Source organism: Drosophila nasuta, chromosome X (genome assembly GCF_023558535.2).
Source record: "Drosophila nasuta strain 15112-1781.00 chromosome X, ASM2355853v1, whole genome shotgun sequence".
In the NCBI taxonomy this organism is placed as follows: Eukaryota; Metazoa; Arthropoda; class Insecta; order Diptera; family Drosophilidae; genus Drosophila; species Drosophila nasuta.
This window is the reverse complement of record NC_083459.1, coordinates 21,838,006-21,865,996: the sequence shown is the minus strand read 5'-3', so window position 1 is coordinate 21,865,996 and position 27,991 is coordinate 21,838,006. Positions and strand designations below refer to the sequence as shown.

At 37.0% G+C, this 27,991-nt stretch overlaps 1 protein-coding gene and 1 long non-coding RNA gene across 3 annotated transcripts in view; both read right to left on the bottom strand.

Moving 5' to 3' along the window:
- LOC132796231 (homeobox protein prospero) overlaps positions 1–8,169 on the bottom strand; it is a 71,070-nt gene extending 62,901 nt beyond the window's left edge. The window contains 1 exon segment of the mRNA XM_060807316.1: positions 8,160–8,169. The gene's annotated coding sequence lies outside the window, so the exon portion shown is untranslated.
- A 1,225-nt stretch (positions 8,170–9,394) lies between these two features.
- LOC132796238 (uncharacterized) lies at positions 9,395–27,296 on the bottom strand. Of its 2 annotated transcripts, none has more exons than XR_009633529.1 (4): positions 26,898–27,296; positions 25,901–26,219; positions 23,713–24,099; positions 9,395–9,488 (listed from the first exon to the last, which is right to left on the bottom strand). It is a non-coding gene; the product is annotated as an uncharacterized LOC132796238 (long non-coding RNA). The 2 variants fall into 2 exon arrangements; XR_009633528.1 differs by having other exon boundaries at positions 26,795–27,295.
- Positions 27,297–27,991: the final 695 nt, after the last annotated feature.

Below are 27,991 nucleotides of genomic sequence, written 5' to 3'. Positions count from 1 at the left end.
TATTCGTTTACCATTATCATTCATTACTATTATTATTATTTTTAGTTTAACTAAGTAATTGAAGTTTTCGTCAATGCTATTATAATTATTATTACTATTCGCATTATTATATTCGCTTTTCATTATTTTTAAGTACAATAACTAATACTATTGCAATCTCCATCATCATCAACATTATCATTATCATTTACATTACATTATCATTAGCATTACTATTATTAGTATTATTAATCATCTATTTTTTATTAAAGTTCAAATAAGTTAACATTATCATTAGTATTTTCATTATTCTATTCAATTCTCATTACCATTTGCATTATTTTGTACTCATATCATTATGCTATTCATTGTCCTTAAAATGTTCTTGCTGATTACTTGCATTATCAGTGGTAACTACTAGCATTATTTTCTCCCGTCAACTGGCAAACCAATTGCAAAAGTAATTTTCATTCATTAGTTATTGTTAAGTGGCGCCCCCTTGCGGCACACATACACACACACACTGTGCAATTCATTCAGTTTTCAGTTATTCAGTTTGACTACAAGCAAATGATAAAGTCATTTAAATGAAGTTCCCCCCTGCTGAATGTCCAACTGTCTGTCTGTCTGTCTGTCTGCCCGCCACGTTGTCTTGTGCTGTCTGGCATGCGATAGCCTCAATTTAAAGCGTATGCATATCAATGTGTGTCAAACAGATTTGATTGCCTGGCCAACACACACACACACACACACACAGAACACACCCTCTTGCGCACCCTTGCAATACGTAGGAAATTACTCATACGCCACAGTGGACGCGCAGTCGAGTGTCGCTTATCACTCGCTTATCAGACAGCAGCACTACGTAAACAAGAGTGTTTCTCTTTCTCTTTTTGTTTTTTTTTTTTGTTTTGTTAATTGTTGGCATTGCTAAGGCAGCATAGAGCGAGAGGGAGAGAGAGAGACAGAGAGAGAAAGCAGGTGAAAGAGATGACAGACGTTTTGTTGTTGGTTGTCTGATGGACGGTCGCAGTTTTAAATGCCTTTATTATGGCAGCGCAGATAGAACACTGAATGAGCGAGAGGGTGAAAAGCGAGAGAGGGAGATAGACAGAGAGAGGGGGAGAACAGGTGTGTGTGTGTGTGTGTGCGGTGTGTTTACCTTTTAAGCACTTTCAACTTTAAATTGAATTCATTTCGCGTTGATGATGACGACCCTGATGATTGTCACCGTTGCTTGTTGCTGGCATTTCAGTTACAATTCTCTTCCCTGCTCTCTCCCTCTACTCTACACTCCTCTCTCTCTCTCTCTCTCTCTGCTTCCTCTTGTTCAGCTGGTGCTTTCAACTGTTGTATTGCTCAGGTGCGCATTGTCTCACGTTTGTTTATTTATTTGCTCGCTTGATTGCCTCACACATGGTTTGCTTTTCTTTTCTCTCTGTTTCTGCTTCTGTTTCTGCTTCGCTTTCTGTCTCTGTTTCTCTGTGTGTGTCACTTATTAGTTACTGTGACGTCTTCCAATTGCAGTCGCAACTCCCCAAACTCTTCCCATCTGATCCGATCAATCTTTCCCCAGGCGTTTTCAGTTTCAATTTCAATTCACAGCAAAAATCAAATGGAAAATTTCTTGGGAAGTTTTCGATCGATCGCCAAGCAATAAAAATACGAAATTATAAAAATTCTTATTATTATTATTAATTCATGTTATTTTTTATTGTTTTAATATATGTATTATTTTTTATTGTTTGAATATATTACATTTCATTTAAGCGGCTACAGCATTAACTTATACCAATCCAAGACTTGCTTCATTTAACGAAAGCATGTAGCACAATCGTAAATTTTCTCCTGTCTTTATCTTTATATAAATAGCTGTAATCTCCTAACCAAGCTTATCAGCAATGTTTCTGCGTCGTAAACAAATCTGTGTAAACAATAATTCAATATATTGGCCTCATTCAATTTCGCTTTCATATCGAGTTCTAATAAATCTATAATCAGTAAAGTATTCTAAAAAGTTGAATCGATTTATTAAATATTTTTTGTGCGTGCACTTAAGCAATACTCACAACTTAAACAATCAAAGTTGTTATTATAATGTCTTGTGTTTATTTACTTATTTTTTTTTTACTTTGAAAAACCTGAGGGACATTCAATACTTTAACAAATGCAACTTGATCTGCAGCTTCATTCATATGAGAGAGTTTCATGTGGCAAAAAAAAGGGCAGCTTGTTTATTCTTGTTGCTTGTGTTGCTGGCAACAAGTGGCTGCCACAACAACAACAACAACAGCAGCAGCAGAAGAACAGCAGCAATATGACCAATAAATTGGCTATTAAACTTATCTGGCCATATCCAATTATAAGCGCTGCGGATTTATAGCGGTAAACTCAACAGCAACAACAACAACAAGACAAACAAAAGCCAGCATCTAAATAATAATGGCCATAAAGTTGAGAGCGTAGAATGGAAAATAAAAAAAAAAACAAAAAATAAAAACAAACGACAAACAACAACGACAATGGGACAGCTGAGCACTGAGAATTAAATGTCAAACAGCAACAGCAAAATAACAGACTGCCGACAACTCAACCAGACTGCCAAATACCCTGCAAACAATGCAAAAGATTGCAGAAAAATGTCGACGAATGCCGATTGAGTAAGCAAAGTAAAGAAAAAGAGTTGCTTATTTAGATAATATATCAATAATTGAAAACAACAACAAAATGTTTATTTTAATAAAATTAATTTAATAATTCTAAATTATAATAAGTTAGTGACTGTAATTGAAAAAATTGAGAATAAAAACATCATAAGTCTTGAACATTTTTTCTATTTTATTATTACTTTTATTCTTAAACATTTCATAATTCATTTTTTAATCAACGAAAAATATTAAACGATTGAAATGTTTCTTTTGGAACTACAAGCTCAAGATTATTTAGATATTATTCTTTATTTATTATAAATCAAAAGGATTATTTTTTATTTAACAACTTTCTTAGAACACAATTATTTGTATTCTTCAAAATATTCCAATTATTTAGATTTGCAATTAACTTTTAAGAAAAACATGAAAATATATATATATATTCCTTTATTTAATTTTTTTTTCATTTGAAACCACCAATTTAAAATTATGTTAATATTAAATTATTATTAAGTATTTATTATAAATCAAAAAAGGATATTATTTTGTTTACGGCTATTTTCTAACAAAATCTTTAATTTAAAATTTGCAAATTCCCAATGTATTTATTTATAATTTAAGAACGGTCTAATTATTTGAAAATTTGAATATATTTTTCTCTCATTAATTACTAGATTCACAAAAGTATTTCAATATATCTGAACAATTCTTACTCTCAAAAATAGTTCAACGTACATGAAATTCATAGTTGCTATATGGTATTATTAAGTAGAGCTAGCGAGTAACTCAATATATTTACAGGGTATGCAGATGCAATAAACTGTTGGATAATGCAGTTAGCATAGTTAGTGAGAAATGCGAGACTCCAAGAGAGAGAGAGAAGGAGAGAAAGATATAGTCGATATATAGGAGCCATTGAATGCAGCGACAAATGCTGCGGTGCTGCTGGTGAAAGGCACCAACAAGTTCAACCAGAAGAAGAAGGAGTACAACAACAACAACAACAAAACTTGCAGGTAGAACGACGACAACAACAAGAAAAAGTAGCAGAAAAACAACAGCAGAACATGATAATAAAAAAGAACGACAAAAGACAATAGCAAAACGCTAAGCAAATAAACAAAACAAAGCAAAGAACAAAACATTGTAGCGAAAGCAATAACAGCGACAACAACAACAACAGCGACTGCAGCTTTAAGTTACAGTGTGACCAGAGCTGGGAAAGCTATAAATATCTGACAAAACTATACACAAAGCAAAGGCAAACACATTTTTATGCTGCAGTGTGACCAGAGCTGAGAATAAGCAGATTTTATTCTCAAAAGTATTTTAACTTTATAGTTTTTCTTTTGTATTCTTTCCAAAACTTACAATATTTCAATATGAGCAGCATATTTTTACATAAACATGACCTAAGAATGAGTAGATTAAGTAGTAAAATATATCAAAAATATATATAGTATTCCTCTTTCTATTTCAAACCAAATAATAATGTTTTTTCAAATTGTGCTACTTAAATGTTATTTAAAATTAGTCGATGCGACCCCACATCGAGCATACAGACTGCAAGGTATATTGGGGTGCATTACTCATGCGGCAATTGCAACTGCAACTGCAACTACAACTGCGACAGCGTCAACTGTAACTGTAAATGATTCACAATATCGATTCGTTACGATTCATTTGATTCGCTCGACTAATTAAGGCTGCCAATTGAATCAGCTTCAGTCGCCAAATGACTCGTGAGTCTCACGTTTGATTAAGGGCACCTTACAAAACATATCAAACGCACATGATGATGTGAATGTGAGTGTGAGTGCACTCAATCGCATTCACATCGCTTTACGTGGCAGCTGCAATTGCAATTGCAACTGCAACTGCAGCTTCTGTGCCATTTTTTGTTGCTTGTTGCGGATGTTGAGGTCAAGCTATTGGCCTCCGTTCCCCATTTGCCAAAATCTCTGCTCCTTTCTTTCCCATTCCCCATTCTCTTTGTAGCGCATGGTCAACAAAACAAAGCAAAAAAAAAACTTCGCTTGAGTTGAGCTCGGCTGTGAAATACCCTTTACACGAACAAATTAAGTGTGACCAAAGCAAACTAATTTTCCAACTATAAAATGAGCTCTTTCTTTTTAATATCTTTTGCCAATAATTTAATTATATCTATCTAAATTATAAATTGTCATAATAATATAATAAATACGTGTGACCACAGCAACCTGATTTTAGAACCATAAAATGCATTCTTCCTTTCTATTATATTTTGCAAATATATTATGAATATTATTGAGAAGTTCAAATAATTCAAATAATAATAGAATAATTCAATGGCAGCTTTGAAATTAGCTTTTTATTTTAATAGGAATAACAGAATACTGAGCTTTCAATAATACGTTATAGCAATCATTTTTGGTTAATCATAGAAATGACACTTATTATTGAAATAAATACTGTAAATAATAAATTGGTAAATTTCCACAAATGTGTGAAGCGTGAAATCACAATATTAAATCAGTTTTTAATATATTTGAATGTCATACATTTGTGCATACTTTACACATATAATCTATGAAATAAAAATTGATATCACAAATGATGTTACCAAAATTCAATTTGTCCTTTTTCTAACTTCATTAACTCATGCTAAAAGTGGTTGTTCATCCAAATAGCTTTATAAGTTTAACCTATTTTCTTTTTCGACATCCTTTTTTTTGTTTATTTATATGTTTAATCATAAAGTCTATCAGCGTTGTTTTGTCTAGCTTTGAATCAAGCCACTCATTTTAGTTCTACCTACTTACAATATTTTTTAAATATTCTTTTGTTCCTATATATTATTATTATTATTAGTATTATTTTATTGAAATAACGTATACAGGCTGACTAAGGCTTTCAGGCTATATTATTTTTTCATATTATATCAATACTAAGTATCAATATTAAATACCAAACTTATTTATAATATAACAAATTAATATAATATAATAAAGTCACTACTTTAATGCCCTCTGTCGCTCTTAGTTGCCGGGTATAAGAAATATATATATATATATAAGAAGAAGAAGAAAAAAAGAAGCAGCAGCAGCACTTTGGGTCTCTTTTGAGGCAATGACTTTTACACATCGCAGCACATGGCTGGCCAACCACATTCCCCAACTTCCCACCATCCCAGTTCTGCTCCTCTCTCCATCGACCACAGCACCCAGCGCATCTTAGCCACATGTGTGTGTGTCTGTGTGAGTGTGCAAATGTGTGTGTGTGTGTGTGCTCAATTGTAGCCGCCATCATCGGAGCGCGTGTAAAATCGTCAGGCAAACTCACACAATTGACTCGCAGCAGCAGCAGCAGCAGCAGCGACGCCAAGAAACTTGCCTTACCGGATTTTGGATGCTGACCCAGCTAGCCCCGTTTCCCCTTCCCCTTCCCATCATCTTCTCCTCTCTATTCGCCTTCCGCTGTCTTTTCTTCTCCTTCTACTTCGGCTCTCTCTCGTCACCCGCGCTTCTCACACACCTGAATGGACCGTGGGCAATGGCAATAGACAAGCCATAGAGCGCCCCTCTCCCCCCTTCTCTCTCTCTCTATCCGCCTTGTCTTTATCTTTGGCTCTCTTCTCTTCTCTTGCCCGCTCTCAGCGCTTCGCTGTTGTCTCGTCTCTCTATTGATTTCGTTTTATACAACAAATTCATGGCTTTGGAATGTTGCGACTGTGTGTGTGTGTATGCTATGTGTGTGTATGTGTGTGTGTTAGCAAACAAGTAAAGTAATAAGTAACTTCTTTCTTTCTTTCTTTTTTTTCTTGTTTTTTTTTTTCATAAGAAAACTGGAAATTCTTGCACCCATTTGGCTGAACGCTGTGACCCAAAAAAATACAAATACAAAATTGTGAAAATCGGAAAAAGAGCGTAAGACATAACCATAACTCGTCTAATAGCTGAATCTATATTTAGAACTGCAGAAGAATAGAATTGAGAATGTGAGAATGAATCTTGATTGATTGATGCACAAAACTGTTAATTGGAAAACCTAACTTTAAGCGGAATGCATAGCAAAGAATGCAGAGAATATTTTAGTGTTAAACTTGATTGTAGAACGATTGCAGAAAATATTGTAAAGCATTTCAAACATGATTTGATTAGGAATATTGCCAAGAATATTGAAATGTTCTGAAAGAACTTGATTGATGTTTGATTGTATGATTGTTTGATTGAAAAAGCAACACAGAGAGATATTTGTTGTTATGATTATTGTATTACTAGAACAGCTAGAAAAACAAACATAGAAATAAAGAATAAATAGAACAATTTAGCAGTTGATTTATGTTTGATTGTTAGATGACAAAATCAGTAAAAGAAAATTATTCAACAATTCGATTTCAACGATTTAACCATGAGCAACTTAAACTCAAGTGATCATCTCTAAGTTTTAACAATACGTATATTCCAATTATTTTGAATTTTTATTAACTATCTGTGATCATTGCCTATAATTTGTATGGCATGCATATTTTGATTTAGTATGTCCGTAAATTGTCGATAATATGTGTTTGAGTTTTTTTTTTTTTCAAACAATTATTATTCACGTAACGCCCCTCAGTTGAGGCAAGTTTGTTTGTCTATATGGTATTATCAACTGAGGAACGCCCTTCGGCGATTCCCATGCAAATGCAATCGCAGTTTGAGAGTCGCTGATCACAACAGAGATCTGTCGGCGAACAAAACTTGTTTCGTTTTGAGGTTAGTTTCTAAGTTGCCGTTACTTGATTTACAGTTTGAGCAGCGCTCACGTGGCAAACAAAAAAATAAAAGTTGGTGTACTATATTTATATTTGCTACGTTTGTATTTTATTTTTTTTTTTTCTATTTCAACAATTTCCAGTTGGTTTGGCAGCACTCAACTCAACTCAACTCAACTTAACTCGACTCCCACTTCCCACTTGCCACTTGCCTTTCCAGTTCGTTCCAATGTGATGCCAAAATAAAAAGCACCATTGAAATGAATGCTGCCCAGTTTGTAGTTGTTTTGCTTTGATTTTCTCTTTGCCTTTGCCTAAGCGACTTTTAACTATTTGCTGTCATTTTTGTTTTTGCACTCACAATGTATGAGCTAGCTGTAAATGTGTGTGTGTGTAAAGAATAAAGAGCAAGTCACACACATACACACTCACACATATACGCATGCATTTGTGCTTGTAAGATTCTGCAGTTTTCAAGTTGCCGGCAAACAAAAGCATTATTTTTGTTATTATTGTTGTTATTTCTGCTGCTGTTGTACTACTAGTACAAATGTATTGCATAAAAGCAGCCGCGCTGCGCTGCCCTTCATCCCAAAAGCAACAGCAACAGCAACGACGCTGTCATTGCTGCTGATTCATGGCCCCATCATGCATAGCTCAGCTGCCAGCTGGCTGTGCTGTAAGCGACAGACAAACAGACAGACACTCAGTGTGACAGAGATAGAGATAGAGAGACGCAAACACACATACGCTCACGCATACAATTGGGGAAGCATTACATTGTGTGCACTTACTTTTTTCAGCTGCGACGAAGTTTGCCAAATGGAATTTTTATATTTTCTTGTTTTGAATTCAATTGGATTCAATAATTGAGACACAAGCACAAATAACAAATAACACACACAACAAAAATTATATATGCGCGTTAGAACAAAACGCTCTGGCGCAGTCGCAGCTGCAGTCGACGTCGAAGCTGCTGGCAAGCTGCGCGCGCGCGCAACACACAGAGCCTAGCTCTGACCGTAGATAAGCTAACACCAAAAAAAAAAAACAACAACAACAACGCCGACAGCGTGAGCGAAACACGACACGACGCGACACGATTCGAAAACTTGGCGCAGCGAACAGAAACGAAAAAGGAAAAAAAAACAAAAGAAATAACAACAAATGAAACAACCGCGACGCTATGTACGGCACCAAAAACGTCGACAGTTGCCGCACAACTGATGCGATTAGTCGACGTTGCGAAGCGCCAACGTCAAGCCCAGCCACAGCAGAGAGCGCAGCCAGCAAAATGGAGAGAGCGAGCGAGAGTGGAGCGTAAAACGTTTGGAGCTGACCACAGAACAACAAAATAAATGGAAAATAAAAACAATTGCAAAAACAAAAGCGGCGGCAAAACAAAAGCTGCGCGCGATGCGAGCTACAACAACGAGAGAGAAAGAGCGAGAGCTTGTGAGAGCGCGCTTAAAGTGTCCAAAAAGAGCACAGTTGTGCGGCAACTGCAGTGGCTAACTAAGCAAACAGCTGACAGCTGAACGTGCACAGATTGAAAAGCATTGCGATTAAGCGCAAGCCTTGCTCAACTGTGCGCTTAGTTTGAAATCAACTGAGCTTGCAAATTCTTGATCTCGCACGGAATTTTTTAACTTTCAATACCTTTTGGAAAAACTCATTAAAATTCCTGTTACACCTAAAAATTGATAACACTAAGCTTCTTATTTAGTTTTTAATGCATTCTTGAATTTATATAGACCCCATTAAAAATAGATAAAGATCATCTTCTGGTAGTGTTATTAATAATACTCAAACTTACCCAATCTAGAATCGTTTTTCTTGCGCACTCGCAAGCAAATTGTGCAGGATTTGATGCACTACAAAGACAAGAAAAAGAAAATTAGTGATATCGATAACTTACTATCGATAGTTTGCATACTTACATCGTGTATGTGGCGAATGGCCTCGGTGCGCGATATATTATCGAGTGATAGGCCATTGACCTCGAGTATCTCATCGCCCACTTCCAAATTATCGCGATCGGACGGCGAGCCATATAATTTAATCTTGCCCTCCGCATTCTCAACGAGTATGATGACATATCCAGATAGTTCGACAACTTGTTGCTGCACAGAAAGAACCAACAAAAAAAAAAATAGAGTTGTCAGATAAAGAAAGTATGCAATAGAAAGGAGGGGAAAAAGTAGAATTTTGTTTGAAAATTGCCCTCTGTGCCTACTACAACTTTTGCAGTCCTGCTCATAAAGTCATTTGCATAAATGCTACAAAATGCTAAATGTCCAAGGGTTTGCCGAAAACCAGGGAGGAGGCGAGTGCGGAGCTGGTGGGGAAGGCTGTCCAAAAACAAATTAATTATACACAAATGCGGGCAACTTTGACTAACTTCTCGGTGCTGTATTCGCTCTCCCTCGCTCCCTCTCTCCCTCTTCGCCCACATACATACATACATACATATGTACTACATACATACATATATTGTTACCCTTTAGCTAGAGCACAACCCCCAGAGCTACCCTCTCCTTCGCCCCCGCAATTCCTCCATCGTTAGATTTGCTGCTCGTTTCACAGCAGGAGTCGCAATTTCAGCTGCTTTTTCTTATGTAGGCGTTTCATTTCCTCTCTCACTCTCTCTCTCTTTCTCTGTGCGTGTGTAGGCAGCTGTATGTGTAGGTAAATGTGTGTGTGTGTGTGTGGGAAGTTTTGCCCATTATTGCTTGGGCTGGCTCGTTATGTTAATTACAACAAATTATGCTCGTGTGGCAATGCGTGAGACCAAAAACCCCTACCGAGCACCCCCTCCGATCACCCCCAATCATGGTCATCCCCCCTCCACCCACTACCCTCACCCATCAACCACATTGTAGTGTAAGACCTAACACCGCCTCGGCTTTTGTCTCGACTCGTTCTTCTCAATGGAGCTACGCCCACCTGGGAACACAAAGACAGACAGACAGACAGACAGAGAGGCTGAGTTGATGCTTCATCAGCAGCGTATCAGAATGGGTAATAGCCTGGTCTCCAACCCCCTTCCCCTCTTTCTGTCAATCCTTCTCCTATCCCTCATTCACTGTGCGTTTAAGGTGTCTGATAGCAAGCAGTAATGAGCTTTTTGGCTTTTGTCGGTGAATGACAACTGCAGTGCATACAGTTTGAGCAGCAATGCACTCTGCCTGCAACTGTAATTCGACAATTAATGATTGATTATTGTTATTAAATTCAGAGATTTATTAACTGATAGATTGATTGATAACCAGATCGATTGATTGATTGACAAATATTAGTTAATAAATATAGCGTTTGATTATTTGGTTGATTGACTGACTGTTATATTGATTAATTGATTCAAAAGTTGATTGGCTTGATTAATTAACCGATTGAGTGAATGAAAAATATTTTTAATTAAATACGGAGATTGATTGACTGAATATATTGATCCGATTAATATAACATAGTATGGAGCTATAAAATATTGGGATTGAATGACAAACACAGGGATTAATTAACAGATAGATTGATTGTTTAATTAACCAATTGATTCATTGACAAATATTTGTTATTTAATAAAGTGATTGATTGATTGATTGTATATCACTTGAATGAAAGGATTGATTGACAAGTATTTATTATTAAATTCAGCGAATAATTGCTTCAACGATATATTGTTATATTGAATGATAGATTGATTGATTGTTCAATATTGGTTATTAAATATAGGGATTGATTGGTATATTGACAATTTAATTGACCGATCGACTGCTTGACAAATTATAATAACAATAATGACAGGCATTGATTGATTGGTGGATAGACTGATATATTGATTGACTGATTGATTGATTGTTTGAATATTGGTTTGATTGATATATTAATTGGTTGCATGGCCTATTGACTGATTTACAAATTATTATTATTAAACATAGGAAGTCCTTTAATCAGATTTAACTGTTAGTAAGTAATTTTACAGAAATTAAAAGATTCGAAATTAAAAATGAAAGCTTGAAGTTATTACTTTAATAGTGCTGCATCTTGGAAAACCATAAACAGAAAATGAACAGCGCTAAATATGAAGAAATCTTATAATTTCTTAGCACAACGCCATATAAAATAAGTAAATGAATGGAATAAAGAAAAGTACAAAATAAAAACCGATTCAATCAAAGTGCCTGTGCAAACAAAAAACCCTGAAATATTTCCGTAAAGTGAGCATAATACGAAAATCAGGGACAATGCCAGTTAGAGCAGCTTTTAAGTACATAGTTTTGCAAAAATTGCCTTGATTTAAGCTTTTTTCTGCAGCCTAAAATGCGGCAACAGAAAAATCGTAGAAAAAAAAACTGCAACGAGCTGAGGTGAAAGGTTGCGAACTGGGAATGGAAAACAATGTGAGAGTGTGAGATAACAAGAGAGAGAGAGAGAGAGAGAGAAGAGAGTAAACCGCAAATGATCAAGCAAAGCGGGGAGAAGGAATGCAGTGGGAAAGGGAAAGGGGGGAGAAGGGGAGCACAGAGATGGCACAAAGCGAATGCTGCGGCAATTGTGGCACACACAAACGCAGACACACAAAAGAATTGGGCGGCGATTGGGCGTGGCAAAAGTGCAATTGTTGCAAGGCTAGGCACGCGCCGCAACACGGAATGCGACAACTACAACTACAACAACAACGTTAATAACAACGACAACAACAGCGACAGCGACAACAAACAAACAAAACTCTCGACAAAGCAAAACTCAAGCGAACTGAACTCGAGTCGAGTTGAGTTCAGTTGGCAAACAGCCAGAAAAAGCTACAGAGAGAGAGAGACAAGAGAGAGAGGGGGAAAGCGAGAGGGGAAGCGTAAGGGAGCAGGACACAATGCCACAAAAGGCACAGGTGCAACAACAGCAACAAAATTCTACATCATGACGATTATACCGCTCATCACGATGTTGATAATGATGATGATTATAACGATGATGATGATGATGATGAGAAGGTGATGATGGCAACTTGACATTTGATATGCGCCGCGCTTCAAACTCTGCTGTTTTTCTATTTCACACTTTTGCATACCCGGCACAACCTGAAGAATGCGATGTGCGGTTTGTAAGTATTCAAATCAAAAATATAAATATCTATCTAAAAGACATTCCCATTGCTTCACTGGAGTTCATTCGTCTGGCTGTCTGTCTGTCCGTCTGTCTGTCCTTTGCTATGAACTGCCAGAACTTGAAAACCTTAAAAGAGCTAGAGTAATAAGTTCTGGAGATTAAGGATAAAAGTAACCCAAGTCACGACCGCTCATATCATCCAAAAAAACAGTTAAGCGGGAAACGTTATTTTCAACATTTCAAACGCTCTTTAAGTATTTATTTGGTATTGAATTCTGAAGAAACAAAATATACTAAAAATAACACAAGAAAGCTACAGTGAAGTGTTCTCGACTGTGAGATACGCGCTACCCATTCTGAATAAAAGCAAAATACATAAAATACTAACGACTACATTTGGTATATTCGGGTGTGGTTGCTTTGCCAGACAATCTGGTATATTTTTCACTCTATTATATATTTTGAATGTAGTTCTATATCAATATACCACATATTTTTGTGGTTTATTTTGAAATAAATACCGCGCTATGTTGCTTTATTTCACAATTTGGTATCTTTGCGGTATAATAATGTTGTATATTTTTGAAAATGAATACCGCAATGTTTTGCTTTTATTCATTTCATAGTCGAGCACACTCGATTGTAGCTTTCTTACTTGTTTTGATTTGTCTTCAAGCATTACCAAAAATATATAGTATCACAAACTAATTTTATAAGGACATTTCTTTTTTTGAGACGAACAGCAGCCTCTAGTGAATGAAACTGCATATCGGGTATCACGATAGTCGTGCTTGAGCTTCAATATTTTTTTGCTGTGCTGTTTGTTGTTGATGTGATTAGGCGCGGGGCAACAAAGCGATGACAAAAGTCGCGTCAATTGCCGCTGCCGCTGGCCGCCAGGGGGCGTTGAAAAAACACACACACACAGAACGACAGTAGAAAAAAATAGAAAGAAAATAAAATACAGGAAAAAGAGAAGAAGAGAAAAAAAAGCAGCGACATAATTATTGGCGTTTCAGCGCCGGATGCGGGCACTCAGCAGCCACACACACACACACACATATATATATAGAGAGAGAGGCAGACAGGAACAGACATGCAGAGACATGCACACACTTGAGCACAGACATGTGTGTGCATGCTCTTGGGGCGTGTGGAGGACACAACGCAACGCGATGGCGATGGCGACATGGACACTCAACTGGAGCAGTCACAGTCGCAGTTACACTTACCCCCTCTCCATCCCATCTTCCCATGCCCCTCCCTCATCACTGCCCCTTCTGCCTTCTCCATGCCGCACTCGAATGAAAAATGACAGCAATTACGCTTAAATTATGCGTTTGTTTTCATATGGAGCGTCCTTGTCAGCTCTTCTTCTTCTTCTTCTTCTAGTTGTTGTTGCTGTTGTTGTTGTACTTGAAGCTCATTTCACACATTGACACATAGCGCACACAACTATGTGTGTGTGTGTGTGTGTGTGTGAAAGAGAGACAGAGACGAAGACTGAGAGTGGCTGAAAGATGGGCGACAACTTTATAAAATGCTCTAACCTCAAGAATTAATGTCCACGACATTGTTGTTGCAGTTGGGAAAAAAGCGAAAGAGAGAGAGAGAGAGAGAGTGTGTGAGAGAAACAGGGTCAAAAGAATAAGAAATAGAATGTGCAGGGAAGAGAAGAAACAAAGCCAGATGGCGAGAGGTGACGGAAAAAAGAAAAGCAGTGCAAAAAAAAAAAAAAAAATTAGTTAAAAACATAAAGAAGTTAACGAAATATTGAAAGAAGTTTGGAAGAAGTAAAAGAAATTAGAATTTCAGTCAACAAGATAAACATTAAACAAATTTATATATATTTAAGAAAGTACACAGAGAGAACAAGTCTAGTTTGAAAAAAAATGATTGCAAATCTTGAATTAAGATTTTTTCGATCTTGAAATAAGATTAGGTTGAAAAAATCTTAAATCAAGATTTGTATGTTAAATTTGCATTTTAAGATTAAAAACATCTTAATTTAATATTAAAATCTTGCTTCAAGAATGTTTTATTTTAGATTGAAAAGAAGAATGCAAGTCTTGAATTAAGATTTTTTCGATCTAAAGAAAAGAATTTCGTTCTTGTTTTTTAAAGTAATGGAATCCCCTTGCTTTAAAAATTACAATTACAATTCGAATTATGATCTTAATTTAAAAAAAAACCATCTTGATTCAATTTTGACATCATATAATCTTGATCCAAGATTTTATTCTTGATTAAGGAACGTTTTTTCTTTCTGTGTAGATATCAGAAAACTTTTAAAATGTTAAATTAATGGAACATACATTTAACTAAAAAAGTTCTCATATCCCAAAAATAATTCACGCGCTTTTGTAATGCGTTTGAATTTATCCAAACTAAAGATTTTTGTACTGCAATCTATTTTTTGTCAAAGATTCTTCATTGAAAAGAAATATAAAAAGAAAAATCCAAACTAAAGCTCTATAAAAAAGAGAGTTTAAATCAAGTGTGACCATATTTAAAACTTTATACGGTCAATTTTGTTATGCTAATTGTGATATATATAACATGGCCACATTTACAACATACATAAATAATTCTCTAAGAATGCAACTCCATTTGATTTTAGCAAGCAAATGCATAGTGTGAAAATTGTGTGACATTCTCTCAACGCAAGTTTCGCAGCTGAAGCTGCAAAAATGAAGCAATTAAGCAAATAAACAATGCTTTTCTGGTTTTACAAACATGTTGCAGTAACTGTAAGTGTAAATGTTGCCTCGTAACCTCAATGCGATGACAATGCTTTGTGTAACGCGGTTTAATTAAAACGTTTTCAGCTGCGGGTGCCCTAAAAAATATGCAACGTTTTATGAATTTTAAAATTATGCACCTTATAACGTTAATTCGCAATTGCTTTCAATTTCAATTATACCAAATATAGTAATAGGAATGTTCTTTTTAACTTTGAAATTTATGTGAGTGTGTTTACTGTTTTTATTGAGAGTTTAACAAGTTATACGTAATAAGAGGCGGGAATAAAAATCATGGATTCTTTACAATAATTTATAGATTAAAAAAATTAAGTCTCGAATGGTACAGACAATAATAACTATAGTTGTGATGATTCCTGAATATTTGGTTGCGATCGGATAAAAATTGTAGAAGTTATTAATGAAATACTTTTGTGTGGGAAAATTCGACTACTTACTATAAGTTGTAGTTGCTTTGGCTGACAAATTAGTATATTTTGCCCTTTATGGTATATTTTGAATGCAGTAATATATCAGTATAAAAATTGTATAATGTAAGAATTCTGTTATATTTTTAGTATTTTTATAGTATGTATGATGTACGTGTTTCGGTATATTTTTAGTATTTTATTGTATATAAATTTGGTATATTTTAAATTTAATACCGTAGTTTTTTTTACTTGTTTCTGTATTTTTTAACTCGTTTATTTTTATATTTTTAATACTTTTATTACTTCAACAGCTATTGCAAATTAAACATTTTTGTAATATTATTTTGTAGTAGCTTTAACATAAAATTATATTTTATATATGTACGTACGTATGTCTGCCTAAGACTTTTACATTTTTTCAACCGCCAACCAAACGTGTGTGTGTGTGTGTGTGTGTGTGTGTGTTGGCAGAGCATCTGCCCTTCTTTTACTTTGACTTAGCTGCTAATCACACACGCACACACACACCCACACACACACATGCATTGAAAGGCATAGCAAACAATAAGAACAACAATAACAACAACAACAAGAATGACAGAAAACACTTGACTTGTCATATTTGACATATAAATGGCGAAACAAATCTCTGGATATTGTTTTAAATGATGCACACACGCACACATACAATAACGCGTCGTGGCGCAAAAACAACGCGCGATGCGGGCAGCGACGTTGACAGCGACAGCGACAGCGACGGCGACAGAGCAAAGCGGGCTAATCAGACAAAACGAACGAACGAACGAAAAGAGAGAACCTGCAGCAAGTGGGAGAGTGCGAGCGGGAGACTCTGAGTGTGTGTGTGTGTGTGAGTGAGAGCGCGCTGCGTGTGGAGAGCTGTGTGTGAGTGTGTGTGTGTGTGTGCTAAGCCGGCTGGCGGCTGCTGATGCTGCGTGTAGACTTTTGGGCCAGCTGCCAGCCTAATGCAGTGTAGACTTTTCTACCATCAAACGAGAACAAACAAAAACGAAGCAAAAATGAAAAAAAGGCTGCCAATTATTTGCGTCGATGTTGTTGTTGTTTCGTTCGGCTGCCAGCTGCTTGCTAAGTATTTGTTGCTGCTCTGTGCTCAGACTTTGTGTAGAGTTTTTCATGTCTTGTTTTGTGTGTGCGTGAGTGTGTGTTTTTTTTGTTAGTCGGCTCAGTCAGCTGCGCTGCTAGCGTTAGCATATGTACCGTTTACTGGACTGCGAGCTGCGGTCCAGTTGCTTGATGATGACATGCGCAATGCCCCCGCACACACACACACACACACACACACACACACGCATACGCACACACAGTCATAGACATAGAGGCGAGCACACATGTGCGCTGCTGCTGCTGTCGACGTCACAGCCAGCGTCGCTGTCGCCAGCGTTTTGTGAATTAAAAGCAAGCAAACACACACACACACACATACGCACACACTCGCACGCGTGCTACACCTAATGAAGCAAACAACAGCAACAGCAACAGCAACAAGACAGCTAAAAACTTTTCGTATTTCATGGCAATAGTTGCAAAGTTTTGACAACTTCGCGTGTGTCACGTGTGACACAAGGGGTGAGAGCGAGAGGGACAGCTCGACGTGTACTTGTGCGTGTGTGTGTGTGTGTGTGTTTGTAAGAGTGTGTGACGGTGTCATAAGACGCCGCTAGCGTAATTTACACTTTGGCACCAACACAACACACTCACACACACACACACACGAACACACTACACGTGATAAGTAAGCAAATGTGTCGCGACGTTGCAATATTTACGTTGCATACTTTTCAGCGGCGTCTGTAAATAAAACCCACATCATTTATGCAGCATACTTTGCAGTGGGCGACAGTAAATAAAACGCAAATTGTTAGTTATGCACAAGTTTGCACTTAAAATCTCGTTTCGCTTTCCAAATTGATATTCATTTGTGACATTCATGAATGTGTCGAAAGTGCCGCAAAACTATTGCACAATTCCATTAAAACGTTCTACAATTACTACATTTATTAATGCCAGTTATGCCAGATTTATCAGTGCGCACATGTCAAGCATTAAATTGCATTTCAAATGCATTTAACACACAATGTTGTTTTGGAATTTATATTTTCAATGCAATGCAAAAGCATCGTTAGTATTGAATTTCATTTGAAATGTGCCACATTAAGAGCAGAGACCATTTCATTAAGTTATTGTTGTATACCGCCGCCTGAAAGTATGCAATTAATTTTCGTTTTGGCTCAGCACGTGACACAGCAAATAGCCATGGGTTAAAGCGCAAAAACAACAACAACAGCAAACAACAAAAAGAAAACGTTGATTTTGGCCAACGACGGAATGCAATTTGCATTTAAGTAGCAAGCAGCAAGAACAATAACAGCAGCTGCCAATAAGTGGGTGGATAGAAGGAGAGGGGGGTGTGGTCTACACTGCATTTGCATAAGGCTGACAAAAAGCTCGCTAGTGCAGTTTTAAAGCAAGCAGCTGTTGTGCGTCGTCGTCGTATTGCTAAAGCAAAAAAAGTGTTGCCTACTTTTGTGCGGCCAGCGCAGCTGTTGTTTTGCTTGCTGTTGTTGTTTTTAAGCTGCCGCTGATGATGACAATATGTAATGACAAACGGAGATTTTTACTGGCTTTTTATGACTTACCACACGCTCACTCACACACACACACACAAACGCACACAGGCACAGCTTACATGGCAACACAAGCAGAGAAGATATCGCGCTGTCGTCGTCGTCGTCGTCGTCGTCGTCAACTCGACTTCAAATTGTGACGGGCAAGGCCAACAGCAGCTGCTAAGGCCTGTTCCCCCCTCCCTCCTCCTCACCACTCTCACTCTCTCTCTCTCTCTCTCTCTCTCTCTCTCTCTCTGTCGCTCGCTCTCTCGCTCTGCACTCAGCTCGCACTTGGCTTTGCCCTTCACTCGTTTGCTCTCTCAGCTGACTGTCGAACAGCTGTGTGTGTATGTGTTTGTGTGTGTGTGTGACACACACTTAGCACCCACACACAGACACACACACACACGCACTGAGATGAAAACAGACTCTGGCAAACGGCAATGTTTAATTAAAAGCAACGCGTGAAAGTTGCTGCGATGCAAATGGCAGCGAAATGCGAACGAAACAAAGGCATCAGAAGATGCACAAGAAGAAGAACCCAAACAAGGAGGGGAAGCAGAAGGAGAAGGAGCAGGAGGAAGAAGTGGCTGTTGTCTTCGCTTTGCCATGGCACAAAATTATTTCACGCACTTGCGACAATTTCAATCAATATCTCTTGCAATTTTAAGCATATCTCCCTCTCGCTTTGCCCAAAAATTATTGTAGCATAACCGCAGGCGCAATGACAATAACGAAATTCTGCAATTAGCAAGCATTTTCGGCATTTGCCATTGATTTTGGTTGCTGCTTCATTTAAATGTTGCGATTACTGCCTTCCCCCCAGTTGTGCTGTGGTCACATTGCATCTGAAGCCCAAAATTGCATTGCGTGGAGTAAAATTCAGTTATTTGCTGTAGCTTGGGAAATATTTTCGACCACAATCGATCAAATCGCTTCAATCCAATTTGAATTGACTGTGATTATCGATAAGTTTGATGGATCAATCACAAATCAAATGAAATCCCGAGATGAACAAAAGAAAATAAAAGAAAGAAAGATCTAGCATTTAGTTGGAAATGCATCGAAGCAACGAATAAAAACAAAAGAGAAACAAGTAAGAAAGAAACAAGAATATGAAAAATATATCAAAGGCTTTATTCGGTATACAACATTAACAAGTAAAAAAGTTACAGTCGAGTGTGCTCGACCCATTTTTAATAAGGGCAAAATATTGCGGTATTATTTCCAAAATATACCTTTCGGTATAAAAAATACTAAAAAATACTAAAAATATACAAAATGGTATGTTTGGTATATAGATAAAGGACACCATTCAAAATATACCATAGACGGCACAATGTACCAGATTGTCGGCCAAAGCAACTAAGAGCCCAAGTAAGTAGGCGTTTTTGCCCATACAAAAGTATTTCTTTAATAACTTCCACAATTTTTATCTGATCGCAACCAAATTTTCAGGAATCATAACTACTATAGTAATTATAGTATACACCAAAATCGCAACTCTAGCTTTAAAATTACGCTTGTTATTCGATTTTTTTGATTTGCGGGGGCGGAAGTGGGCGTGGCAAAAATTTGAAACAAACTTGAAACTTGAAAATTATAGCTCTATCTCTTATAGTCTCTGAGATCCAGTCTTTCATACGGACAGACAGACAGACACACAGACGGACAGATGGACATGGCTAGATCGTCTCGGCTGTTGACGCTGATCAAGAATATATATACTTTATAGGGTCGGAGATGCCTCGTTCTATCTGTTACATACATTTCCTACCGGCACAAAGTTATAATACCCTTCTACCCTATGGGTAGCGGGTATAAAAATATGCCATAGAGTGCAAAAATATACCAGATTGTCGCCCAAAGCAACTAAGGGCCGATTGCCCAAACAACAGTATTTCTTATATAACTTATACAAAATAAACCTGATTTTTAGTGCAGAAAAGTAAAATTGGATAATTATGAATTACGTTTAAATCCATGAGAAAGTAAAACTTTTAATTATGTGCAGTTCTCGGGACTCTCCACGCAACAATTCCTGGAAAAAGTGAAGTGCATTCGCGCATTTCCTTTTGCTATATGAAAGCATTTTCCGCGAAAATCGTTTGTAGTCTGGATTTTTTTCGCATGTGGGTGACGAGTAATTGTTGTTGGAATTCGATAATTAAATGCGTAGCATCTTTTTTTAAACAATAATAATAATAATAATAATAATAATAATAATAATAATAATAATAATAATAATAATAATAATAATAATAATAATAATAATAATAATAATAATAATAATAATAATAATAATAATAATAATAATAATAATAATAATAATAATAATAATAATAATAATAATAATAATAATAATAATAATAATAATAATAATAATAATAATAATAATAATAATAATAATAACAATATTAGTTATCATAAATTTGTGATTTGTCACTGAATTTCATATTCAACTCACCGTTAACTCGTTTTTTTTTATTCCCACCCCCGCGCTAAGAATCGTAATCGTATTTAACTCATTAAAATGTTGAACTAATTGCCAGAGAGTGTGTGTGTGTGTGTGTTTGTTTGGCAAATGTCAATGGATTCACAGCTTGAGGCAACAATTTTAATTATTGTCATCAGCACGATGATTATCATTTTTAATTATGATATGCGAGAGCAGCATGAAAACGTTGCAAATTATTTACGAATTTATTTTTGCGTGCAACTAAGCGACAAATGAAACACACACAAACCCACACACACACACACACATATGCCAAGAGAGGAGAGAATCCAATTTCATTTTAATTAGACGAGTTTTGTGTGACTTTTATTGCAACATGGCAACAGGAACATCAGGTGAGACTCCTCTCCCAACGAACTTTCCCACTCGATTCAATGAATCAATGCCACACAAAACAACTATTTGCGGCTCTCCATTCTACTAAAAAAAAATGCAACACAAATAAGTTACTACACTAACATTTTACTATGTTGACTACCAAAAAACGCAAAGCTCAATGCTTCATTTGGCATTTCTCACTTATACATTCACTAATTGTATTCACGCATTTAATTCAATTGGTCAATAATAACATCATTATTATTAAAAAAATATTATATTAAGTATAACCTAATAGGAGCCATGTAACATTTTCTAAATACAATTCTAAATAATTGTTTTAAAGTAAAGTGAATGAAAACAAGAAACGAAGAGTCGAGTGTGTTCAATTGTGAGATATCCGGTATTCGCTTTCAATAAAAGCAAAGCTATGCGGAATTATTCTTAAAATATACCGAATAATATACTACATTCGAAATATACCAAGGCGATCAAAACATACCAGATTGTCAAAGCAGTCAATAAAAGCAATTTTAATACTAAAAAAAAAATTAAAATATATCGAATGTTATATTTGGTATACTAGAGTATTAAATAACAACAAAACAATGCGGTATTTTTATTGAAACATTAACATTATACTGAAAACTACGCAAATATACCAAATACAAACAACAGGTGCTTAAAATATATCCAAATAAATATATTACAGCGAATAGTGAAATATACCGAAGGCTACATTTAGTATACCATAGAGTACTATTATTCCTTAAATATACCAAAGTAATATACTACCGTAGAGTACTCATTAAAATGAAGAAGTACAAAATTAATATACTAAAAAGAATACTGAAAAATACCGCAGACTATATTTAGTATATCATAGAGTACTAAATAATAAACTCTAACAGAATTGTCAACGCTGTGTCCCTCTTTGTGTACTGTAAAGCAATTGCAAATGGGTGTTGAAAGGAGCGAGTTGAGTTATGATAGATTGCTTAATTAAGGGGGTGAAAGAAAGGTAGTTAGACTGGGGGGTGGTAGGAGAGTGGAGTATGGATTGGCTATTTGTTAAACGAAATGCGAAATGGGAAATGGACGTACGTGGAGAGTCGAAAGTGCTTTTGGGACTATCGCTAACGCTTGCATAATTGAGAGGCGCAACATAGCTCGCATACACAAAGGACACTTGAAAAAGGATGTGCACACACACACACACACACACACAGGCATACAAACACACATACACTGATTGACGATGCAAAGGGGAAGCAGGGGGAATTGGGCCTAGGCCCAAGGCACTTAGGGCCCAGGAGCACAAAAAAACAAAAAAAAAATGAAACCAAAACCGATGCGGCTCTCGTCCTTTTGGGAGACGGCAGAAGAAAAGGGGAATGGTTAGGGTCGCCCATGGGGGGAAGGGGTACGGGACAGAAGAAGCAGTAAGGGAGGGAAGCTCCTTGGGGAGCGTATGGGCATTGAATTGAAGTACGCTGCTTTGTTGCCGGGCTGCCAATGGGCGCACATAATGAGACAACCTCTCTCTCTCTCTGTCTCTCTATCGCTCTCTTGCTCTTGCTCTCCCTCGCCTTTTCTTTGCTTTGTGCTGTCCCTTTTGCGCGCGCTCGCTCTTTTGGCGCTCGCCATTCGTTCCATTCTTCTTTTTTGCAACCCATTGTCATGGATGTCCATTGAGCAAATGGACTGCGTCCGTCGCTGACTGAATTCGTGACAACAAACTCGTTCAGCCATGCAGCTGCATCTCTGTTTTGTTACGGAACTCATGAAACTGGCCATCAATCAATCAGTGCATCAATCAGTCAAGCGTTGCATTTGTTAATGGCTTTTTGCACGCTCAACTCATTAGTATCCTTCACTAAAATAGTAATTTCTCTCTTGTCTACTATCATTTTGAGGTAGATCAATCAATCAATCCATCGAAGTAACAATCAATCAAAAGATCTTTGTATGAATCAACTTTCTACCATCAATCATAACAAATTTGCAATAAAGCGATTGATCAGACAATCATTTGACCTAATTCAAAACTTAACAAACTAACAATCAATCAATCATAACATCAATCAGTCGAGCATTGTTTGTATCACAGTAGCTCCTTTTAGCTATGCCTATAGATGACAACAGTCAGAAGAAGCATTGATTGTTCAATCCATTGACTACCAATCAATCAATCTGTCAATCGAGCTTTACTCCTTTCACTTAAAAGTAATTACTCTCACTCTCAATCAATCAATCAATCACTAAAATAGTTATTACTCTTAGCAATCAGTCGTATGAAAGAGCAAATAAATTGATCGATCAATCAATCAATCAAATCATCAATCAGTCGAGCGTTGCTTCCTTCACTAGAATTGTCATTACTCTTAGCAAACCATCAGTCGAATGATTTATCAGTCAATCAATCAAACATTCAATCAGTCATCAATCAATTCTTTCGCTAAATAGTAACAACTCGTAGCTAACCATCAATCAAATGAAATAGCTAATGAATTATTTGATCAATCAAAGCATCAATCATGCTTTAAAAAGCCTTAGGATATTTCCTTATAAATGTGGTTACAACTCACCTTTCCCTGCGACGAGGATATCGTTGAGGCCGACGGTGTGCCCCGAGGATTGTGCGCTTAACGTGGATCGGCTGCTGTTCGCTTGCATTGCGCAGCGCGGCGACTTTCCCCTCGCGTGTCTCGCTTGCCTCGATTCTCCTGTCCTGAGACCTATTGAGGTGGCAGACACAATCAACTCGCTATCGCTTCGAATTCTTTGTCTCCCTCAATTGTTGTTAACATTTTTCCACTTTCAATTTGTTTGCATCGCTCATGTTTTTTTCATGAATTTATCTAAATTGTTTTAAATTGCTACTTGCGCTAAGTATTACTAATTTTTTTATATATTTTGTATTTTAACTACTCCTTAAACTTTTCAATTTTGGCGTTTTGGGGTTGTGCGTATTGCTGAAAGTGTAAAAAGAAAACAATTATTATAATTAATATTCATATTCACAGCATTAAGCGAACACAAAATAAGAATTGTCAAACATTTTGAGTAGACTTTGATTCATCTGTCAAATTATTTAGTTAAGCTTAAGCATTATTGCTTGAATTGCTTCAGTCTGTATTTGAGTTTCTCTAGTGAACAAGAGATTCAAGTTTTATTAAATGGTGAGTTGAATCAAATTAAAATATTTGCGATTATTAGTCAATTGTATAGTGATTAATCTTTATACGTTAAGTTCAATCAGTTTCATAAATGAGTTTAACTTTAGTTAACTAAAAAAGACTCCACAATGTTTGGGTTAACATTATATTAATAATGATAAATAGTTCAAGAGTAAGAATAAATAAGGAATTGTAATAAGGGCTTTAGGGTAGATCCCAACTTGACTAATGAAATAAAAATGCTGCACAAAGACTGTGCAACATTAACGCACAACAACAGTTGCACAAATGCTGCCGAAAGAGTTTACAATGCAAATTATTTGCAGTCGCATAAAAAGAGCTCTCAAGGTTGCAGCGCTGACTTTAAGTAAATTGGGGCGCAAAAACAAAAAAAAACACTTTGAGAGGGTGTGTGTGTGTGTGTGTGTTCGGCCTTAAAATGTCAATTGCAATTGGGTAAGCAGCGACAGCAGCAACAGCAGCTTCAGTATATTGCAACTTGCAGCATGCAACGACCGTCTGTCTATCAGCTGCACATAAGTGCACCCCATAATTGTCCTGCGAATGTATTTGTCCCTCGCCTCAACCGAAAAAACATTGTCTCGAAGTGCCTGTCAAACTGTCAGCCTGCAGGGTATGCAACACTTTTATTATTATTATTATTTCGGCGCGCTGCACACAAAATATGGCAAAAGCAGAACGGAAAGCAATAAAAAACTATAAAGAAAAACACACACACAAACACATGCGAAAAGCAAGAAAAACAGAAAAACAAGCGAAATAGCATTGTAAAAGAAGGGGAGAAGTAAAATGGCAGCAACCGCAAAACTCTGGAGCACAAATCAAAAGAAAATGTCACAGTCAGCGTCAGCGTCGACTGCGACAGCGACGTCGCGGTCGACAGCAAGCAAGTTTTTCGACTGCTCTCAACGGGGCGAAATCCAAATGCCCAAAAATAGGGCTAGGTCATTTATGGAGCACCCAAAAGCACAGTGGAGCACAGCAAGGACAAGCAGCCAACACACATACACAGACACACACACACATACATAGACAGACAGCAAAGGATGCTGCAACGCGTGCTTTGGCTGCTGGCACGCCCAATTGAAAGGAGGGCTAAGCAGCAAGCAAGCAGAAAGCAGCAAAAGCAGCCTCCGCAGCAGCAGCAGCATCAGCAACGACAATTTCATGCCAAGGGCAGCGCGGCCAGCCAAAGCACATTTTGCGGCGCAGACATAACCTCAACTTCTTGCGCGCTGCTTACCACGCTGCCAGCGTTGACGTCGACGTCGCTGCTGTTAGAGCAGCCATTTTATAGGCCAGGCAACAGCTTTGTGTGTGCGATTTATGCGCGCACACACACACACACACACATACAAATTTGTTGGCTGCTTTTTCATGTTTCTTTCATTTGCAAATTTATATGGAAACAACAAAATAAAGAACCAAAAATAGTGTCAAGGCGATAGCATTGAGAGTTTGAGAGGCTGCAGCAAGATCAGATGCAGCGACTTCAAAGCTGATTGCTACGATTGCGTTGCATACGTTTCCAAATAATAATAAATTAGAATGTAATTTTAATAAATTTGAGCATTACTTGTAAGACACCTAGGATAATGCGTTGTTAAACTTAGTTTTGTGCGTTTCGTTTCGTTTTTCTTTTTTTTTGGTTTTTTTTTGGTGTTTGCTTTTTCGTCGAATATTTTGAAGAGCTTTCCGTAGATATTCTTTGATGCGAGTTGTGCGTTTTGACTCTTATTAATATTGTTTTCTTGTTATTATTATGATCTGTTTATATATTAACATTATTATTTATGTCATTGTTGTTGTTGGTGTTTTGATTTCGCTGCTGCTTCTCTTGTTGTTGTTGTTGTTGTTGTTGTTGTTATGTAGCTTCACATTTTCATAGGCTCTAGCTTTTGTTTGGCATACGAGGGGATTAAGGCGAATACCGTGAACAAAAAAAAATACTGTAACACACTCACGTACACACACATGCACGCACGCAAGCTCACACACACACACATATATACGCATACACGCGCGCACGCAGCAAGAAAAAAATTCGAGTGGCGGCAGCGACGGTGACAGCGACGGCGACGAAGACGGCAACGCGTTTAACACACACAAAAAAATCCGAAATAAAGCGTTGCGAAATTTGTAGCAAAAGTTTCCAACGAATTCTTTATTTTGTTGGAGTGTTGTCGGATTTTAACCAATCAAAAATTATGCGAATTCTAAAACACAAAAAACTTTAACTTAACGCCAAATAATAATAAAAACAAAGCGTAAAATGTGCGTGTGTGTGTTTGACGCGACTGAACAATTATTTAAATAGTTAAGCGTAGCCCCAACAACGGAATCGCAGTAGTTTGCCGTTGGTTGCTGATTATGATTCTGATTCGGATTCGGGATTCTGTGATTGGGATTTCTTGCCGTGTGCAATTTTTTTTTGCTTTTGCTTTTTGCGCTGCGCACGCCCGTTTCTTACCGCCGTCCGCAACCGTAAAGTATGCTACAACAATTTGTGTTGAAATCTTGCGCGTAACTAAACTGAGCGATGAAAGAACCAAGACACAGCAGCCCGTTTTTACCGTTTGCCGTTAGCCGATGCGCCGCTGCTGCTGCTGCTGCTGTGTTGTAGCCCCGTGCGTGCATTGGCGCTGGCTTCGTTTCTGTTTCTGTTTCCAGTTTCGGATTCTATTTACTGCGACAGCAGCAGTCAGCAGCAGCAGCCGAGGATGCTTAAAAAGCCGACGTTTGTTTGAGCTGCTGGACCAACAGCCGAACGCACAAAACTCTCAAGTCTACAACGGCGAGAGAGTAAGAGAGACAGAGCGCGCGTGCGGCATTAATGGAATACACAACGGGTGGGTAACGGGTAATGGGCAACGGCTGTTTAAGATTCCGCGTGGCCTAGCAGCGTTACCATTACTACTACCGCACGACGGACCAATTTAATTCACATTATTTTCGCTCCGCAATTATTTTCAAACAAATTTTGCGTTTTGCATAAAACCGAAGCTGCCAGACGCGCGTGTATTGACTGTTATAACAGAGAAGAAGCAGAGCTCAGCTGTTATTTTGAAGCCATAACATAAGTAGGTATATTTTTTAAATATTTGTATATGAAAATTGTATATTATTTTAAAAATATCCATTTCAAGTTTAACATGTGCAATAGGTTTAGTATTTCAATTAATTTAAATATGATTAAAAATTACAGTGCTGCCACATGTTTGTAAATTGATGCTGTAATGTAGACTTTTGATGTTAACGCAAAAAAAGAGCAAAACAAGCTGGAGTTGACACCGCGGTGCACCGCCACAATGATTGCGCTTATTTACTGTGTGACCGTTGTTGGGATTAAACTACTAAAATACATCGGGCAGTACCACATAAAAACGTTTGTTCTTCGCTTTCGCGAATATTATTTTAAGAGTGACGAAAAAAAAAAAATTATTTAATTTCTCAAAATACTACTTGTTTTTGAAATGCTATGAAACAAATCGTTTTTGCAAAATATTCGTTAATTAGGTGTAACCAGTTCACAATCGGGAAATTCTTTCTATTGGTATATTTTTCTACAGTTTATGAAATATATTGGTATTGCGTAGTAGTATTCAATAAAACCGTATTGACAGGCAGCTCTTTGTATGACTTGAGTCATTCTTCTAATATGATTAAA